The sequence below is a fragment of the Canis aureus genome, chromosome 16, assembly GCF_053574225.1.
Source record: "Canis aureus isolate CA01 chromosome 16, VMU_Caureus_v.1.0, whole genome shotgun sequence".
NCBI classification, from domain to species: Eukaryota; Metazoa; Chordata; class Mammalia; order Carnivora; family Canidae; genus Canis; species Canis aureus.
In genome coordinates this window covers 32,997,248-33,012,557 of record NC_135626.1, presented here as the reverse complement: position 1 = coordinate 33,012,557, position 15,310 = coordinate 32,997,248, and the positions used below count along the sequence as shown (strand labels likewise).

Genomic DNA, 15,310 nt, shown 5'->3' with positions numbered 1-15,310 from the left:
ATATCTTCCTTGGAAAGCAGGTCCACTTGCAGCATACCCCAAATTCCTCCTTGTAAGGTATAATTAGGAACAGGAGGGAGGATGCCCTTTGAGATATTTTTCAACATAGATTGATTGTTCCAAAAAAAAAAAAAAGATTGATTGTTCCTCGGTGTGACATACGCTAGACCTGAAATACGGATTTAAGTAGGACACAAACAAATAGTGTTAATTTTAATATCTGTACATTCATCTTTTGCTTATAGCAACTGATACTGGTCTTCCATTTTCAGTAACCAATATAAATATTGTTATTAAAGACAATATACTTAAATGAATAAAATGAACTACCTACTTAAAAAAATAATTACCTATTTAGTATTATTAGGTCAGGCAGCATTATATGCAAAATTTGTGAAGGTAGTTCTCAAATGACTGACATTTGAGAATCACAATAAGAAAACATGCTGGGGCAGAAAGAAGATAGGACAGAGAATCAAAAGTTATGGGTGCTCACCCTCACTTATAATTACTTGTGCATTTTGGACAAGTAGTTTAATGCATTTTGGACAAGTGGTTTAAACTTACCTAACTTTGTTTTTAAAATATTAATAATAAAAAAAATAAAAATAAAATAAAATATTAATAATAATTCCCAATTTAGCCAATTTACGGTATTTTTTGGTGAAGATTCAATGGAATAGTGTATTTGATAGACTCTAAAAAAAAAAAAAATTACCCAGTGTTGCAATGGGGAAGTATTTTAAAGGTGGAGTCATGGTCTTAAGTGTCTCCTCATCTTAGTATGACCAGAACCTCTGACTCACTTCTAACAACAGAATATAGATTTCAAAGGTGATAAGATTTTACTCATTGATGAGGTTTGGTTACAAAGGTTTTAGCAGACTGTTGGCGTTGAAGAAGCAAATAGCCCTATTGTGGACTGCCTATGGAGAAGGCCATGTGGCAGAGAACTGTGGGCAGTATCTAGGACCTAAAGTGGCCTCCAGCTGACAGCCAGTAAGAAACTAGAGCCCTGGGACATACAACCACAAGCAACTTAATTCTGCTAACAACCTCAGTGAGCTTGGAAGTAGATCCTTTCCTTTGAGAATTAACCACCCAGATGAGAACACAATCTGACCAACACTGATACAACGTTATGTGTTCCTAGGAAATTAAAAAAAAAAATCACTTCTTCAGCTATACTAGCCACATTTCAAGCTCATACAGTACAGATACAGAACATGTTCAACATTATACAAAGTTCTATTGGTCAAGACTCCTCTGGAGCTCCCTGAAGAAACAAGCTGAGTTTGAGACTTCCCCTAAAATGTAACCCTGGTTTGGCTGCTTCCTTTTACCTGTTCCACTTCCCCTGCTCTCTTACTGCTATCTCCTTGGCACATTTCCTTCATAACGCTCTTGCAGGCAAGCCCTTATTTCCACCTAAATTTAGGGAATTCCATCTAACATCCCAGAGAAATCCATCAGAAGAAATTTCAGTTCTTTTTATTTCTGTCTCTGTATGCTAAATGCCAAAATCGACATTCATTACTACTGATTTTTTAAATCTTCATTCCTTCATGGTATTCCCCTTCAATTGTTCAATATGGAACTACCGGCTACTACATTTGTAGTTTACAAAGCACTTTCCTCGACATTTTAAAGGAACAATATTTAAAATTTTAGCATGTTTGTGCTGATTTATAGCAGGTGATCGATAACAAATAGTTATTGATATCCTTATATTAAGGATTGTAGAATTAAAACACAAAATGGTTTTAATAATTCTAAGATCATATTTCAAACAAGTGGCACATTTGGAATTCATGGCTGGCTCTTTTGACCAAGAACTCAGTGCTCCTTCTATGCAGTGCACTCACCTTAGAACTCAAGGGATATATACCACATCTAGCATGCGGTGCAGGCATCCGTAATGGACAACAAAGTGTGTGTTTTGTGAAGGGAGACTGTGCACTGGAAATGTAAGTAGTAGTTGGTTTCAAGATGACTATGGTTCTGCATGGTTTACTTTAAAATACTGATGATTGTTTAGTGCCCTAATGGTTTACGTCTGCTTCAACCATGTAGTTATTCTGACCGATTTCTCTACCATGCATTCACAAAGTGACCTAAGAGGTCAAATACACTTAATTGTCATCATCATCTTCCTCCTCCTCTCACCATGAGCAGCAACAGTATCAGCATCATCTATTTATTGAGCCAGGCAACATGCTAAGATTTGACAGTCACTATTTTATTCAACACTCATAACAAACGTAAGAGTTCGTGACATTATTATTATGTCCATTTTGTAAATGAGCAGAATGAAGTGAATATCAAAGACCTATAGTAATGACAGAGGGTATAACTTATTTCCTGCCCATCATGATCCCAATTCAATACAGTTATCCTGGCTAGGCAGGGAATAATGATTCTTAACCAATACTACTTGGTTGGTTAAGTCTGTGTCCTTTTTACCCAATATATTGTCAGTAGCAGTGGAGTAGATTACTAAGAATAATGCCAATGTCTTTTCTTTCAGATTTTCTGACTTATGCTAACTTGGAAAGCAGACATCAACAGATATGGTTCCATTACTTAAAAAACAGGTATCATTTTTTTTTTTGCGTCACTTCCAAAGAGCTGTTATTATTGTTTGAAAATAGAGCTAATTAATGCAATACAGCACTGTAATTAGATCCTCTTTGTCCTAGAAATTGGCCAGACACTGCAGGTTTATCCAAGAGAAAGTTCTTGGGAGAATAATGAGTCTCATTCACTCTTAGCCTAAGCCCCATGTGAGCTAGTGACCCAAGGGTGGATGGCTCAGAGGCCCATTACCAGACTCCCAAGCAATCTATTGTGACAAGGGTGTTGATGGATCCAGCTTAATGCCACCCAGATATTATCTCTGAATCTTAAGCAAAAGACAAACTGTGGCTACAAGGCAGATATAAAAGTCTCTTGCTGAGATTTGTAGAAAATGTTGTCATTTTAATTAACATTTCCAAACAATAATAATCATTATTTAGTGCTGTAAAGCCAGCCACACACCAAATGCTAAATTTCTGAGTATTTTAAAGCAGAAAAATGCTCTTCTGGGAAATGCAGAGAAAATTTGCTTTTCTGTTTTTAGACTGGGAATATCAGATCAAGGCATTCTTTTTCTCCTTTTAAATAAAAACTGTGTGACTTATTCTAAAATCATTCTTCCTTTGCTAATTTGCCCCCTGACATGTAGCACCTTGGCAAAAATTCTTACAATGGATTAAAATTGTATTTTTAAAAATGAGCTTGAGATCTTGAGCTTTATGGGCTGCTAAAATACAAGGTAATTGGGAGTGCTTTGGAACTTGGAACATGAAGGAATAAAACCAATTTCTGCAAGAGATTAAATGTTCTTTTCATGCAAAAGAATCCCACCACTTCCCTTCATCTGTCTCCCTATCCCCATAGTCTATGAACCACTGATTTATCTCACAGATTGATCCCTTATCCCCTGCTATCTCCCAAACAGAAACAATGCTTAGTCACAGAAGGCAAAGTGCTCTGATCCTTCTAGCCCTTCACAGCTGGTCTCTCTCTTGAACCCGGGTTTTTTTCTTACCTTTTCTTTTTGTCTGTGTTGCTTGACCCTCCCTGCTCAGCAATAGACCTCAATGCTGTACATCTCCAGGCTGAACCCCACTGAGCCCATAAACGCATTCGGACTCAGGCAGAGCAATTTTAGATTAGCTGAGGGGTCAAAATATTAATAACAGCTAACATTTACTCTTCTCTTGACATGTGCCAGGCTGATACTCTGTATTATTCATTTGGTCCTTTTAGCAACCCTATGAAGTAATTACTATTATTATTCTGATTTTACAGAGGAGGGGACTGAGGTACAAAGAGGTTAAGCAACTTGCCAAAAGTAAATAACAAATTCAGGATCTGAATCCAGACAGTCTGGCACATTTGAGCCTCTTAACCTTTATGTTCCATTCCCTGTCCCTTAGCCAGAGTCACGTGGATCTAGGCAAGGCTAGAATTTGCCTTGCTCACTCTCCTGCCCAGGTCTTAGCATTGCTTTAATTAAAACCCCTGGGGGCGGGGGGGGGGGGAACCCTGGGTGGAGCCAACTTTCCCTCAGTGTTTTACTTTGTTCTCTGGCTCTTCATGGGAACTAGGGAGGGGTCTCGCTTTGGGTCCTAAATCTCAGCCACTTGATGGTTCTTTAGATTACTCAGCCGTTAGAAACGACAAATACCCACCATTTGCTTCAACGTGGATGGAACTGGAAGCTATTATGCTGAGTGAAGTAAGTCAATTGGAGAAGGACAAACATTGTATGTTTTCATTCATTTGGGGAATATAAATAATAGTGAAAGGGAATATAAGGGAAGGGAGAAGAAATGTGTGGGAAATATCAGAAAGGGAGACAGAACATAAAGACTTCTAACTCTGGGAAACGAACTAGGGGTGGTGGAAGGGGAGGAGGGCGGGGGGTGGGGGTGAATGGGTGATGGGCACTGAGGGGGGCACTTGAAGGGATGAGCACTGGGTATTATTTTGTATGTTGGTAAATTGAACACCAATAAAAAATAAATTTATTATTAAAAATAATAATAATAATAAAAATAAAAAAGAAACAAAACAAAACAAAAAAAGAACCTCTTTCTGGTTCTCACCAGTCCTTCAAGCAACGAAAATTCCAGAGACATTCAACTGTCCCTCAGTGGCTGACCTATATCTCCATTTAAACAGATGACATCTTGCCTCTTTGTATTTAATTTGGCAGTATTTCTCTTGAATATTCCACTTTACTTCATTTCTACTACCTTCCTGGGCCACCGTCTCCTCTCACCAGATGAATGCAATCGATTCCCTGAGTCTCCCAGCATAAACTCCTGGCCTTTGCAACCTATTTTCCCTCCTCAACCAAAGAAATCTATGGACTTTGAAAACCTGGTCATTTTCATGATTAACATCTTTACTCTTGGATAATGGGTACTTATCAAGCCCTAAATCTCTGATGCAGTTTATGAAGCTTTGCCTGACAGGACCTCACCTTTACCTGATGGTGATTCCTCAGTGCACTCTCTCCAGATCCCATGCTCTCTCCTACTATAGGATTTTTGCACAAATTCCCTCTGCCTTGGAGCGATCTTCCTATCGTCTCCACACAAATCACAAACTCATCCTTCAGGTCTTTGCTTACAATTTTCTTCCCTAGGGAATTCTCATCTGTTCTTACAGATCGGATCAAGCCTCTTTTTATAAACATTTATAGCACCTCCCTTCTGGGCGCTTAATATTAATTGAGCATGTACTGTGTGCCAGATACTTATCAGTTGTAATTTGTTACCACGTGATAGGACCCAGTGGTGTTAAGGCCAGATTTGTCTTGTTCACAGCTATGTTCCCAGGTATCTACAGAGCACTATGTTCCCACAGCATGTATTAGATAAGAAATGAATGTATGAACTAATGAGCACATCGCTACATGGAATTTCTAGTTTCTGGCAGATTGGGAGGCTTCCTAAAAAATAGCATCTATTCAGCACCTACTATATGCTAAACCTTGTCAGGGACTTAAATATTTTATCTCATTTTATATTCACAACAACCTTATAAGGTAGCTTCTGATATTAACCTCATTTTACAGGTGAGTAAGAATTTTAACTGATAGACCAAATCGCTATGTATATATCATATAATCTATGTATGTATGTATATATGTACATATACACATGTATATATATATGTATACACAAGAGCAAAAAGCTATTTGTGTATTTCCTCTATACATGCATATGCACACATATATATACATACACACAGGCACACACATGAGACAGAGGGAGAGAGAGGAAGAGGGAGAAATAGATATCCACCTACCAAATGTATTACCAGAAATGTAGGTCCTAGAAACAGAGTTTTTTTCCTTATAATTACAGACCTCTCCATTCCTAGCTCTATTATACTTACACTCATGTACTGTATTCCCAACTTGTACCTTGATTTATGATGCTTCTGATTCTATGGCCAACGTCAGGATTGGGGTGAAGATAAGAAAAGAAATATGCTCAAAGAGGACTTCGCTCTTTTCTGCTCCAATAGAAAGATCCCTCTTATCCATGTGTTCCCCTTATTCTCTTGCAAATCAGCTACAGGGCAGGGGAGTGACCAATAAGAAGAAATGGAAGAAAGAAACAAAAATGGGCTTTTGTTTTTCTCCTGAGGCAAAAATCCCATTTATTTTCAACAAGGAATTTCCCTTTTGGAGACTCCTCAAGTGACTTCCCACCTCCTCTTTAGGCCCTCTGAGTGAATGTTCTTTGGTACGCTAGACATTCTCTGTGGGTTTAGCTCATTAAATAATCAAAGTGTGGGTAGCATATGCTGTGTGACTGAAGTGAAGAGGGCAGGAATTGGGTATATACTTTGCAAAATATTTCTCTATTGATGAATTCAGGATTTTATCTGAAAACTGAAAACACTTGGTTCTTAGGATTTTTCAATGACAATGAAAAACATTTTCTTTCTATCAGAAGTGAAAACATTCAGAAATTATTTGATAAATACAGCATTTGAAAGAAAAAATGTTTATTTTTAGTAAACATTTGCTAATTATGAGAATTGCCAAATGAGAAAACTGCAGACACTGTTTTTTGTTGTGTTATTTTGTCTTTTCTTATTCCCTGGGTTAATTAGGTTTTAAAATCCATAATTTGGAAATTATCAAACTGCAGCATGGATGCTGGAATCCTCCAACATATTTGTAAAACACAGGTTTGATTAATTTGGGAAAGTTAAGCTCAGGCCAGCACATTTTATTATGGCTTCAAGTTTCCTGCTTTGTATTTTTTTTTATAATAAATTGTTGGGTTTTGGTTCTTCCCCATTGAGAGCCATATTTTCACTTTTGACACCAGCTAACTCAGTCACTGGATAATGCCTTCAAGAATTATCTGACAAGATGCACTGAAATCTTGATGACAGTTAGGTAGATGTGTTGTGCAATTAAATTATATCTAACAAAGGACCAGTGGCTTCTCTACATCTAAGAATGATTGGACAACCATGCTTATGTTTGATCATTCATCTCTGCTAAAGTTGGGATGACTGGCTCAACCTGATCAATGTGATATCATATAACTTTTACCATTCTTTAATGAAATGCTTTCTAGGATAGATTCTCAGGTTCTTGACAGATTATATATTTAGCAATCTACAGAATTTCATTCATTAAGGTGTTAGAAGGAATTTTCTTAGTGAAACAAGATACATGCCTGTTAATGTTAGCTTTTCGTAGGAAACATCAGTACATGCATTATAATTTTTTAAACCTCTCAAGGTGATTTGAATATGCAATTTTGTATTTTCCACAATATGCCATTAAGCTGATGTAGGTAGGAAGGAGGATGCCTTTGTTAACACAATCAATTGAAAGATGTATAAAGAGGAGGGACAAAATTAGTTTATACTAATCATGACTCCTTGATAATAGACTTGTCGCCATTGTAGTTAGAGAAAGATTCCTCTTCAAAACCAATTCTTCCAAGATAATAAAAACAACATTTCAAAAGCACATAGAGGAGTTCTTGCAAGAAGGTAAAATAATGAATTATTAAAGGTACTGCAGCTTCTTGATAAAAATTTTATGATAACTGTAGAGTGTTCGTCTAACCTTGCCTTTTAGCAACATGGAAACATGAACTCTGCTTATTTCAAGTTGTAAATTGGTTTCCTCTTATTGTCTCATTTAAACAATCTTTTCCAGAATAGACCCAGAGGTGCCAAATGACTCCCGATTGTAAACTACAGGTTTTTTTTTTTCCTCCAGAATTACTGTACCCATTATATTAACACCTTCCACTTTGTTGTAAAACTCCTTGCATTTACAGAGGTTATTATGCTTCTCCAAAACAATGTGCCAACAGATTATATGCATTACTGAAGAGAAGGAGAATCTGAGTGCTGAGCACAATCTTAACTGGGAAACATCTACAAGTACAGTAATTAGAATGCACCAAAAAGGAAAAACAGAGTAAAATAAAAATTTCATATTGGCATCTGCATCCATTATAGAACTGACAGAGGTATCTGGTGAACATAAGGAATGCTTACACTGGCCTTTTCTGTCTTTGGGTCCCCTAATTGCTTGCTTTCTCTCTATCACAGACACATAGAGAAGGTGGGGGAAAAGAGGGACATACTCCCTTTGGGCACTTTTACATGTAGGTACCACAAAGCAAAAGTTTTTGTACCAGTTTTGCATGAGTTAGGATCTTCAGGTATGGTGACTATTGATTGCATGTATGTCTTTTACAGATTATTTATTCTAGAGGAATTGAAGCCTGACATCATAAGAAGGGATAATGCCTCCTTACATTGCTAGTAGATACTACTGTCTCTCAGTCTGCCAGCGCTCCACCATAAAGCACATGGATTAAGGTGTTGATTAAAACTTGGTCAAAGGCAGCCCTGGTGGCCCAGTGGTTTGGCACTGCCTTCGGCCCAGGGCGTGATCCTGGAGACCTGGGATCCAGTCCCACGTCAGGCTCCCTGCATGGAGCCTACTTCTCCCTCTGCCTGTGTCTCTGCCTCTCTCTCTCTCTCTCTCTCTTTGTCTCATGAATAAATAAATAAAATCTTAAAAAAAAAAGAAAACTTGGTCAAAGCCACCCAACATCCTAGGGACTGTGTTTTATGGAAATAAACAAACTGGAAAGCATTTCACTGAGCAGAGTACTGAAGAAAGCCCAGCTTGCACAGACAGGAGATCACACTATTATCACTTATTATTGAACTTAAGTAAATGCTTTTCCTTTTTTTTTTTTTTTAAACTTCTTCTATCTTTCTATAGGGACTGAAATTGAGATGATTCCATCTAAAAGTAAATGATTTAAGATAGGTGAACAGCCTAGTATAGCGCCTATCTCAAAGATGATTCTCAATAAGTAATAGTAAATTCACTTTGATTTATCTCTGGGGATCTGTTCTGCACTATAGAAGAGTGGCACACATTAATTTTGCCTCTGTAATTATGCTGATTGGTCAGAATGGCTGCTAATTCTTCATTTTTAATATCATGAAATTTTAAAGATCAGGATAATCTGAGATTGTTCACCATGTAGAAAATATGGATATGTTAAAGTAAGCTAGGTAAACTTATTATTTAGCAGAATTTTCTCAATAGAAACCCATAGTCTTGTAGTAACCATCAGTTGGGTTCTATATGGCCAAGAGATGTATATATGTATATACATTTGCTTAAGGAGATAGATGTTTCATTAGGAATAATTAATCCCATAGTTTGTAATGAAATTCAAAACAGTTGACCCCAGGGGTGGCCTGGGTGGGTTAGTTGGTTAAGTGTCTGATTCTTTATTTCGCTCAAGTCTTGATCTCATGGTTCTGAGATGGAGTCCCATGTCAGGCTCCATGCTGGCATGGAGCCTACTTAAGATTCTCTCCCCTCACCCTCTCCCTCTGCCCCCGTTTGTTCACTCTCTCTCTCTGAAAACAAACAAACAAATAAAAACCAAAAACACAGTTGACCCTATTGTATATACATTGGAATCTAATGGTGGCTCCTAAATTTCCCTTATGAGGAAATGATACATGTTCTCTACGAGCATTCAAACAGGAATCTGTCATGTTTGGTTCTAGGCATTAATCTGAAAGTAACACTCAGGCCCTTTTTCCTGAGAAGGCAATCTCCAAGCACAGTTAGCATGAACTTACATAGTGTTCACTACAGGCATTTTCCAAGTTTTTATATTCATTTTCCTTTACTTATCACACACGAACAATAAGGAGATATTTCCTTCTAAGGAAAAAGGGAAAGATTATTGTTTGTTGAGAAGAACTTAGTGTCTTCAACTTCTATGTCTCAATCGTCCTCTTCAATATAAGAGTTACAGGAAGGAATGCCTGGGATGACCCTGAGTTTGTACATGTTGTTACAGCATGAATTAGTCATGCTTCTTCCTTTTACATTCCAGTCTGAACAATAAATTACATAGTCTCCTGCTTATGGGATCTGTATTTGTCTCCAGTTTGCCATGCCCTACCTTCTTCCCATGCTCAGCCTGAAGGTAGCTGCTGCTTTGGTCCACCTGTCTTGCCAGAGCCTTCTTTGCTTTGCCAAATAGCTCTACCCTAATCACACCTCAGGAGTGATACAGAGCAATAAGATGGCCAAAGGCTTTTTTTCCAACAGCTTGTGTTGTGGGACAGTCACTTTTTCTTTAGAATCTTAAAAACTATTTTAAAAATAGTTTATTTTATTTGATTTCATATTATCTGTGTAAAACCAATAAATACCCCCCATATTGTATCAAGAATATTGAAACTTAATGAGTTTGTGTTCAACAGCATATAAATAATTATGTTTCAGATAAGGGTGGCAACCAATTAGTGGGTAGTGAAATCTATTTAATGGCTCAAAAGAAACATTTAAAAGTAAAGTAGAATAGAGAATATTAGAGTATGTTGTACATATAAGGCTATATATTACTTTGGGAAAGTTTGGTTTTAAGTGTGTGTGTGTGTGTGTGTGTGTGTGTATGTGGTGTGGGTATGGGAAGGAGAGGTTGCTAGTCTCCAAAGTGGTTCTCCATTATCACTGCCTCTTGGTATTCATATCCCCGTATAGTTCCCTCCCATACTCATTCATGGCTGGTTTGTGTCATCAATAGAATATTACAAAAGTAATGGTACATGACTTCTGAGGCTAGGTCATAAAGAACTGTGCATGGTCTCCTAAGGATCTGCATTGTTTTCCCTGTGTGAAATCATTGCCATATCATGAGGATGCTCAAGCAGCTGTGTAGAGAAATCCATGTGAGATTGAATGGAGCTTCCTATCAAAAGCTGGAACCAACTTGCCAGCCATGTGAATGGACCAAATTGGAAGTAGATCCTCCAACTGCATTTAAACCTTCAAATGACCACAGCTCCAGCCTACATCTTGACTAAAACATTCTGGGATACCTGATGCCAGAACCATCCTGCTAAGCTGTTCCCAAATACCTGACCCATAGAAATTGTGAGAGATAATGAATATTATTGTTTTAAGCTACTTAGTTTTGAAGGCATTTTTTTATGTGACAGTAGATTACTACATATATTCACTTTCAGGGACATGTGCACATGCACACACACATATAGAGAGAGAGGAATTTTAAACCTGTTGTGACATAAAATGTATTTCTTACTACTTATTGTGATAAAAAAGATTTTAAAATACTCATATAGAGGAACAGGAAATCTTATTGCTGATGGGAATGTAAAATGGTACAGCCACTTTGGAAGATAATTTAGCAGTTTCTTACGAAACTAAACATGTTCTTACCATAGACTCCAGCAATAGTGTTCCTTGGTATTTATGTGAGGGAACTGACTATGTATATCCACAGAGAAATCTGCATATGGATGTTTATATTTTTGTTCACAATTGCCAAAATTGGGAAAGTAACCAAGATATCCTTTAGTAAGTGGATGGATAAACTGTGGTACATCTACAAGATGGAATTTTATTCAGCAGTGAAAAGAAATAAGGTAAAGACATGGTGGACACTTAAATGCATGTTACTAAGTTACGTAGTGACAACTATATGACAGGCAAAGCCATGGAGACAAAGAAAAGATTAGTGGCTGACTGATTAGGAGGGATGGATAGATAAAGCACAAAGGATTTTTAGGGTAGTAAGACTACTGTGTATGATACTATAATGGCAGAGATATATCATTATACATTTGTCCAGGTCCACAGAATGTACGCTGCCAAGAGTGAAGCTCGAAACAAACTATGGACTTCGGGTGTTGATGATGCACCACTGCTGTTTCAGCAGTTGTGACAAATGCTCCACTCTGGTGAAAATATTGATAATGAGAGAGGCTGTGCATGGGGCACAGGGAGTGCATATGGGAACTCTCTGGACCTTCCTCTCACATTTTCTGTGAATCTAAAACTACTCTAATACAATAAAATCTTTTAAAAATGCCAGTATATATTAGAAATGAAAAGGAAGAGAGAAAAGAAATATGTGAAGCCCTCCAATGTGCCTTTGCTGTGCAAAATTAAGATGTTTGTTAAAGATTATACTCTTTATATACTATTTATATTTAACTCTTATAATGTTGTAATCATTATAGACCATTTTTAAACAATTAGACATTCTTATAAACACTGTTGGACAAATGGAAAGGCTGTATCATTTTATAATACAAATAATTGGTGTGGAGGGAATGGTTCAGTCAGTTCAGTGTCTGCCTTTGGCTCAAATCATGATCTCAGCGTCCTGGGATCGAGTTCTGCATCAGGTTCCCTGCTCAGCGGGGAATCTGCTTTTCCCTCTCCCTATGCTCTTCCCCCTACTTGTGCATACGCACACACACTCTCTCTCAAATAAACAAATAAAATCTTTAAAAAATAAATAAAACAACAAAGGAATTCCACTTAATTGAACAATGGTGGTTAACATTTAAAAAGATTATGAGGGATCCCTGGGTGGCGCAGCGGTTTGGTGCCTGCCTTTGGCCCAGGGCACGATCCTGGAGACCCGGGATCGAATCCCACGTCGGGCTCCCGGTGCATGGAGCCTGCTTCTCCCTCTGCCTATGTTTCTGCCTCTCTCTCTCTCTCTCTGTGTGACTATCATAAATAAATAAAAATTAAAACAAAACAAAAACAAAAAAAAAAAACAAAAAAAATATAAAAAGATTATGAGAGGGGCACCTGGCTGGCTCAGTCAGAGGAATGTGAGACTTATGACCAAGTGGTCATGAGTTCAAGCCCATGCTTGGTGCAGAGATTACTTAAATAAATTAAAAAAATTATAAGACTAGAAACTAAAAATCCTAAAAGAGAAGGAAGCTGAAGGGAATATAGAAAGCTTTGGTGAAAATACACATAACTGGGAGATAATAGAGAGTTCCTGGATTAGGCAAAAATGATGTTAACACCTGTGCGGAGCTTGATACTCTGCCTATATCTTTCATACCCTCTCTCACTTCCCCTGTCCTACCTATGAACTGCCTTCAGTAGACTTTGAAAACTGTTACCCTCTAACTGGCTGACTCCTGCTGGCAAGAATTATCTCCCACGAAAAAGTCATTAAGTTTCTTCCACAAAAACATTAACCTTGAATATAATTCATTACATTTCTTCACCAACTTCCTCACCATAGAACACAGCAAGACAAAAAAAATTTAAATTCAGAGTAAGATAAGGGCTTCGTCAAAGCAACCCCCAAATAGCAATTACACTATTTTCCAAAATTGTGTAATTTCAACAGAGATTCAGATTTTTAAACATTGATATAATATTTTAAAGTGAAACTCAGTAAAAGATAGCATTTTTAGGAAACTACACATTGTGAACATAGCCATCCCTCACTGATTGTTTTTTTTTTTTAATTTTATTTATTTGAGGGCAAGAAAGAGAGAGAGAGATAGAGAGATAGAGAGAGAATGAGTGGGGAGGACAGGGAGATGCAGGAAACCAATGCGGGTCTCCATCCCAGGACTCTGGGATCATGACCTGAGCTGAAGGCAGATGTTTAACTGACTGAGGCACCCAGGCGCCCCTCCTTTTGTGGTTTTAAAATCCCATAGTAATTGGCTGGGTTTGTGGAGGTAAGAAAGCACTGTCAAGTCAGCTTCCATTTCTTCCATTGCCTTTACTCTTAGTAAAGACATCAGTGGACTAGTTCAATACTAACAAACCATCATCTGGGCCCCAGAGCACTTCACATCTTTTCCCTGACATGGAGAGCTGCCATTTCTGTTTTAGCACAGTGATTCTCAAAGTTGGCTGCACATGAGAAATGTTGATGACTGGGCTCCATGCCCAGAGAATCTAATTCAATGTTATATTTTGCACTGCTATTTTTTAAAAGCCACCCAGGTGATTTTGGTGTATGATCGAGCTTGAGAAACATTGCTGTAGAGTAAGTTATCTGGCAAGTTTGAAAATAACTTTCATGGTAGCTAGCACACAGAGATCTTTCTAAACAAACCATACGTCTAATTGTGTATCTCCACATCCTTAGCTCTTCCCTGGAGGATGAAGTTCAAGTTCAAGTTATTATTTCTCCAGCCTCACTACCTGATAGCTTGCTCCATTTGATTTATATTCCAGGCATACGGATGGCAGATTCCCAATTATATTCCTGCATATCATGCTTCCGTGACTTTTCCTCACTGAAAATACTCTTTGTCTTCCTACCCCCTTGTTTCTTATATTTATCCCATCAAATCACATTTCAGAGGTTTCCTTGCTGGAAAACTTTTCATGATGCTTCCTATGGCATACCTGCCTTAGTAACGTTAAACCTTATGCAGTTTTAGAATTGTATATATATTTTGATATAATTTATTTACTTCTGCAACTGTCCTAGGTTGTAAGTCCCTTAAAGATAGGAAGATGAAGGGCCTTTTCTCTGTATCCATGCATGAATGTGCACATACATATTTGTGAAATGGGCTATAGTCCCTTTCTCCCAAATTTTACCGTAAAGAAATAAAAAGGCACTTTTCATCAGATCAGTGCCTCCTGCCACCTAAACTCACCATTCTTTGTATGACATAAATTGAACCCATTGCAAAAATCCAAGGCTTTTCTTTTGCTTTTAACCTACTCACATTCTCTTCATTCACTTCAAAGGTAAGTATCTTAAAATGAACATTGTGTAGGGGACAGAAACAGGGCAAAGGCAACCACATTATCTTGTGTCTAACGAGACTCTCCTCAGTTACAAGAGATAAATGATTTCTATATATGCTATGGAAAGATTTTCAAAGAATAAGAAAAATTCCAAATATGGTCTAATATAGCTAAGCTTAAAAATACTTTGAAATTCTAAATAAGTATTAGTTACTCTGCATGGGAATTTTACGACAATACATAAAGTTTTCCACTACAAAGAACTGCTACTAGACTACATAGATCAACATGATTCTGTTATTGTTTTTGTCTTTCTGTCTTCCCACTCATCTATTTTTTCCTTCCTCCCATCTTCCTTCTTTCTTCTTTCCTTACTTCCCTCTCTTCCTTTTTAATTCCACTGGTTCTGTTATTCTTTTTTTCTCTAAATAGGAAAAACAATCATACATTTTTTACTTATTTATTTCTCACAACACTATATGCCATGACTGTACTAAGTACCAGTTAAATCTAAGATAAATAAGTCCTAGCCCCTACCCTCAGGGAACTCCAAGTTTCATGAGGCAAACACACCAAAAAAAACAAACAAACAACCGTCTTGTATGATATGTCTTAAAATAGTTGCATTGCAAAGTACTATAAGAACACAGAAAAGCAAACAGAATG

At 37.4% G+C, this 15,310-nt stretch overlaps 1 long non-coding RNA gene across 16 annotated transcripts in view; it reads left to right on the top strand.

Moving 5' to 3' along the window:
• Nucleotides 1-15,310, top strand: part of LOC144286346 (uncharacterized) — a 169,977-nt gene that overhangs the window by 133,644 nt on the left and 21,023 nt on the right. For 10 of the 16 annotated variants that reach the window (XR_013354431.1, XR_013354430.1, XR_013354432.1 and 7 more), the window contains one exon: nucleotides 2,528-2,594. This is a non-coding gene — a long non-coding RNA (uncharacterized LOC144286346). Of the gene's footprint in view, nucleotides 1-2,527; nucleotides 2,595-4,205; nucleotides 4,286-8,301; nucleotides 8,591-15,310 lie in introns of those variants that run through there. The other 6 variants (XR_013354424.1, XR_013354423.1, XR_013354422.1 and 3 more) reach the window with 3 other exon arrangements.